This window comes from Sinohyriopsis cumingii, chromosome 14, assembly GCF_028554795.1.
Source record: "Sinohyriopsis cumingii isolate HCF-2022 chromosome 14, ASM2855479v2, whole genome shotgun sequence".
NCBI classification, from domain to species: domain Eukaryota; kingdom Metazoa; phylum Mollusca; class Bivalvia; order Unionida; family Unionidae; genus Sinohyriopsis; species Sinohyriopsis cumingii.
The window spans coordinates 111025198-111031790 of record NC_142974.1 but is presented as its reverse complement, the minus strand read 5'-3'; the positions used below and the strand labels follow the sequence as shown (position 1 = coordinate 111031790).

At 35.2% G+C, this 6593-nt stretch overlaps 1 pseudogene; it reads right to left on the bottom strand.

Moving 5' to 3' along the window:
- Positions 1-4341: 4341 nt before the first annotated feature.
- LOC149784598 (uncharacterized) lies at positions 4342-6343 on the bottom strand (annotated as a pseudogene).
- Between the last annotated feature and the right edge of the window lie 250 nt (positions 6344-6593).

The window sequence follows — 6593 nt, the reverse complement described above, 5'->3', positions numbered from 1 at the left end:
AGTGGTGGAGGAAGAACCCTTGAAAACCCTGGAAAAAACCACCGACCCACTGGAAGCTACTGGCAAGCTTTCTCACATATCCACATTAGCCGAATCCGAGACTCGAACCCTCGCAGACAGAGGTGATATGGCAGTGATCCAAAACAAAGAGCGCTTTAAACCACTCGGCCACTCGAGGCCCCCAACATTTTATGCAAAATAAGCAATTAAGTGCAAGAGAAACAACAATAAATTGGATGTAATGTGTTTAAGCCTTATTGATGGGGAAAAAATAATACATAATTTAGAAACAGACTATACACCGGGGAATTTGTTGAAAATTTATGTTTTAACAGCAAGTTGACACGTTGAGTAGCAGATGATTTTGTACATTTGGGACAACTTCTTGCAAAATTGTAAACTTGGATAAAAATAGTTTTGTTTTAAGGTACACATTTCCATCTTTTATATAATGTATTTTTTATATGATTCTAAAAGATTCACAGTAAATCAATTTTTTGGGGTTACAGGTGCAAGAAGGTCGTGAAGTGGGTCTTCACATTGCCATTTTGGAAATCACATTTGGATGTGCATTTAGAGTCAAAATGTGGGATATTTTGTACACTTTATGAATATCACTTTCCTTAATTAATGTACAATCCTTCTTTCTGAATACAAAATGGATTTTTGACCCAAAATAGCAAATGATCAAATGTTTACTGAAATGAAGGATCGTTGCGCAGAATTACCCGACGTGCAGAATAGGCCGGTATGGCGGTATACATCTTTTTGTGTCTCCATGGACCATTTGATTTTAAAGCTTAGTGTGGGCCTCCTTTGAGTAGATAAATTAAATTTTTTGTGCCCATTAGATGTTAAATAATAACTGTAATAGATAAGGAGATTAAGATGCCTAATGATATAAGGACTTATTGCACACACTTTTGTTTATCACCTCACTTTTACAAGCATCATTACACACACTTTTGATCCATTGCATTAAATCCTTTAGCTGTTCTTTGACACGTGCATTTTTAAAGTATACCATATCCATTGGAAATAGAGCATTCCTAGCACAGAGATAGACTAAGAATTAAGTGTACTGTATTTGACTATTATTTTGTGAATTACATAAAATCTGAGCCATAATATTATTGCATTATCATGAAATTCCTTAATTAAATTAAACATTAATATTTCTGATTTCTTTTTTCCCCCAATCCCATTTTAAAATAGGCTAGTATTTCTGACGGTTTAAAAAGTTAAAACTTGTTCTGGTGGAGGGGATTATGTCCTATCCTTCATTTCGTTGTGTGGATTTTATCCTACACTCAATAACATGGGTTATTAAATATAATTTGTCGGTATATCGTAAGCAACAAATATGTGTCTATGGTGCCAGGAACGATAAGGTTTTTCACATGTCAAAAAATGGCAGTACAATTTTAGTTTTAAGTAATGGGAATTTTTTTTAACACTTAATCCCAATAATACAATGTAAGGTGTACACCCTGATATATTAGCTAGATATTTTCCCCACTTTTAGGTTTAACTTCCGAAGTGATACCTTTGAGCGTGATGCATATGTTTATATTGGCCAGTTCGATAAGGGTTTTTACGTCCCTTGACTTATTGAGTTCCCTAATTTACCCATGATGCAATGCTCTTCCGGCGAGCAAATCTATATGCTGCTATGGAAGCCAACAAAGATATCAACAAAACCGGTGACTTGGAAAACCTTAGTGTAAAGTGCCTAAAGACATATTTTCAGGATAGAGGTGCCCACCTTTCAGGAAATAAAGCCGAGCTACTGAAAAGGGCGACAGGACTGGCAGATTTAGGTATTAAGGCATTGAGAGAAATAAATGTACAAGACCAGATAAATGAGAAGTTTCGAACCATTGAAAAATTCAAGACACTGTTTGGGGAGATATTACCTGATCCGAACCAGCTTCGTGATAATTGGACGTGTAATGTTGAAGACATACCACATGTTAGTGAAAATGACTTATACAATTATCTGGTGCTTAACAAAAGGCATACATTTGACTCCGAAAGTATGAAGGCCAAAAGACAGCTGAAGGCTCGTGTCTTTTATGAAGACCGCCATGTACATAGTGTTAAATTCCATCCCCTATTAGAAGACTGCACCCATGGATTTGTTAAGTGCAAAGTTATTTCTTCCCTCCCGACTCTGACAGAAAACAAGAAACCGGACTATGATGTTTGGATTTGTTTATCCAAAGAAACCGGGAACGTTCATTCTGCTGGTTGTACATGCAGTGCTGGGTAATGTATTTACTTTTTTAAACAAAAATAATAAATATTAATAAGAAGAAGAAGAAAAAACTTTCTTTATTGTGCACACTCTCTGCAGCATCAATTAAAATTAAAGCTGCTTTTATATTGACCGTAATTTACTCCATCGGATTTTAAGTCTAATGTGCCCGCACTGTTGCACCCAAATTACACAACATTGATCTTATGTATTATGACAAGGCCAACTTGCAGGCAGAGTGATGAATGCATGAACTATTTTAAGGACTACTTTGCATCGCTTCATTGTGAAAAGGACGAATGTGAGAGAATTCAAGACATTACTAAAGGAGAGGCAAACAAAAAAAACTGGTTGTCAGTATGTATTGGCAGAATAACAAACTCAAAATTTGGACGTGTTTGTAAATTGAAAAAGAGTACTTCGCTTAATTGTATTGTAAGGGAAGTCATGGGATATATTCAGTTTGACAGTGACAGTGTAAGATGGGGTAGAACACATGAGCTAGCAGCAAAATGCCTATACCAGATTAAATCAAAGGTAATCCACACTGACATTATTGTAACTGAGAGTGGATTATGGGTGAATGAGGAATTTACCCATCTAGGTAGCAGTCCCGACGGTTTGGTGACCTGCAAACACTTTGAGGAATCATTAGGGCTAATAGAAGTAAAATGTCCATTTAAATTTAGAGACATGACACCATTGGAAGCAGCCAAAGACCCATCCTTTTGTTGTGAGGTGATGGGTGCTGAACTTAAGCTTAAACAAGGTCATGATTATTATTATCAAGATCAGGGTCAGATGGGAGTTTGTGATAGAAAATGGTGTGATTTTGTGATATGGACCCTTAGGGGATATCATGTGGAAAGAATTTTCTTTGATGAAAGATTTTGGATCCTGATGCTTGAAAAACTGAATTTATTTTATTTAAAGGCAATTATACGAGAGCTCTTCTCTGAACGTATCAAGCGTGGCTTGTCATTATATAATCAGTAATCAGTATGTATAATGTGCATTAGTCCGCTTTTACATCAAATGACATTATCAAAGACTGTATAATTCTTTTTTTACCCGTCTATATGTGCATCACTCAGCTGTATATGTCAAATGAACTATGATTATTTACAAGGTCCATTAACATGCAGACATTGAAACATTGTGTCCAAAATTATGCCATGTTCAAGTCATTCTGAATACGAACTTTTGGTGTGTGTCAGTGTTCTTAATATCGAGCTTTATTATACTGCTGTACATAGCTGAGGAGTTGGGGTTCAAATTAATGTTTTAGAGAAAGCACTTGTGGAATATAATTTTTAGGAACTATTGGGCCAAGTTCATGTGTGTATGTGTGAGAGAGAGAGAGAAATCTTAAGAAAATTGGAAGCACATGTGTGCAAGAACATAAGTAATAGTGTAACAAGTGCATGTGTGTTTGTCACAACAATATAAATATGTTTATCTTGTGATATGTTAACACTGAATTTAATTTAGCTTCAGTTTTCTATATATAATAGAAACATAATGTTGTTGGATCATATCATGTGCATTCAATAAAATAGGATAGAAACTGATTTTTTTGCTTGTTTTTATTTAATTGTTGATTGCTCAGGCATTCATATATTTCTCTCTCAATACACAAACACTACACAGCAATGATAACAGACAACTTGTTGACTTGATCATGCATTTTACATATAAAAGTATAATGTTGCTGTGACACTTATAGGACCACTGATTGTACACTTATTCTTATGAGTAGAATATGTAATTTATTTGCATTCTTTAAAGGAAGATTATGCATGGGCCACTGTGGCTTATATATTCCAAGACTTTATTTGAAGTAAACATCATGCTAAGTAGCATGCAAGAAAAATCAAATAAATTTTAACAATATAGATTTTGATTTTGATAAATATGGAAGTTCAGATTTAATCGTGATATATACATGTAGGTAAACAAAATCAAAATGGTTACCATGGTGTTTTTACACTCAGATATAAAGAAAATGTGTTAAACCAAGTATCAAATTGTGACTTCTTGCTCACATGGCCAGCATATTGTGCATAGTTAATCAATCATTTAAATCAGCCATCATGTTCATTATCATGAACTAGTGGTTGTTGGAGATTTGCCAACGCCACACAAATTTTCCAAATGTTGCTAGCCTGATGTACTAGAGTGATAGGCATGACACCCTGCAGAATGCCAAAGTTCTTGACCCTCTCAATAGCTCTTTCTACATGTATTCTTAAATTTGCTATTCTTCTTGTTTCTTCAACCTGACGTCTATTAAATCTCTGAAACTTCAGTGTTGGAATGATCAAATGGGTTCCTCTTGGAGTAGTTAGGTCAGAGATAAGGAAACTTTTATCAGCCATAATTGCATCTCCTAGTTCACACTTTTCCAATATCCCACTAGCCCGGGTGAGCTGTTATTCGCTGATACTTCCAACCCACAAATCTGATGCAAATGTTATTAGACCAGAAGGACTAATACCTATTAATGTCTTGTAGGTCATATGTGATTTGTAGTTTGAATACATCAGTGACTTGTTTGCAAGTGATTGAGGTGTCTCTGTGTATATTTCTGTACAGTCGATTATTACTCTGCAAGAAGGATATTTCTTCTTGAATTTGTGAGGCATATACTTATTAACAAGTGCATGCGATGGCCAGAAAATCAAAAAGTACCATTTTTCACTCAAATATGACATCCAACTGTTTGTAATGTGACTGCACGTATTCTTTGAAATATGAAATCTTCCTGCCAAGTCTTGCAACAGAAGTCCAAGCCGTAACCTCATCAAGACTAAAATAAATTCATCCATTGGTTTTAAACATCTGGGGCGACCCTGATTTTTGCCATCTCTTTTTCGTTGTGTATGTACCCCAGCATCATTCATTGCATCAAATAAAAGATTAATTGTGTTAGGATCTGGAATTCCACTGTAAAACATACACTTTTCATTGGATTCACTAATATCTTCAAAGGCAATGTCAGTTTTTTTTTACTTGAATGCCAGTTGATTTTGTTTGCTTTTCCTGAATGTCTGTAGATGAATCCACCTGCATAACCTTACCAAATGTCTCACTCTGACATGAACAGTAATTATCATCTGTCTTTGTACCAACAGTAGTGACTAAAGGCTCTGAAACTGTTTGAACTCCATTTTCACTACAATCTACAGTAAATGGATATGTCTGGATGTCTTTCTGTAAGAATCTACACATATCTTTTTCTTCAACTGCTCCACAGTAGTCATTGAAAATCAGGAAGACCTGTTCTGAGCAACAAGTTGTCTTCAGTGTTGTTTGGTCTTCACTTTTTTCAAAATCACTCGCAGCATCAGCATTGAGATCCATTGTATTAGGCTGTGATGCAGCTGACTTCTCCAAAGAGCACTGAAAAGATATGTGAAACTTGGAAATATTGGTCATATATCATTTGACATTATTTAAGTTTTCAATAACTTAACAAATAATTTCTGGGCAAATCATTATGTGCTTTAACCTTAAACAAATATAACCTAAGATAATTTATTCATTAACATGTGACATTAGATTTAACATTCTTAATTCAAGCATGCATTTGAGATACAAGATGCACAATCTTACTACATATTGGACAAAACTGATTATTTGCTGGGTTTTTTATATACATGTATCATTATCTCTCCAAATTAAATGTAACAGATACCCCTCTTTTTATAAGCACAATAAAGATTTCATCGATGTAAAAACAGTTGTCTAATGGAGCTATTCGTTAATAAATTCAGATTAAATTACCTTGGACAATGCAAATATCTTTCTTTTCGACTTCATGTTGAAAACCGATGGAATGTTGTGTTCTTTGGTAAATTTTCCATCTAAGAAATGCGCTGAACACAGGTGGTCATGTCTGTTGTAAGTGAATTGTGGCATCACAATTTTAATACGCCTTTTCCATGCTTTTTTCAACCTTTCATCTGCAGGAAACTTGTGGAGAATTATAGTTTTGTTGGCAACAGATTTTCCCCGATAGTTGGAACAGACACTGCAATAATGTTTCTTTCTAGTCGCTTTTGGCACGCTAGTTGATGCATCCATAACGGGAGTATTGCTCGCCGAAAATTGGGATTGTAAATTCACGAACACGGTTTCTGGTTTCAATGTACCAAAGAGCTCTGCAAGGAAGCCTATTTTCAGGGGCGTTAACAACCCTTATCAGACTGGCCTATATTAGCCTAATCAGCTTCCGGAAAAGCCGTCTAAATATTTTCAAAAATAATCGCGGGCTTGGAATTGCCTTACTGAAAGCACATTGTAATTATTGCAAATGTAATGCAGGGATTTGAAG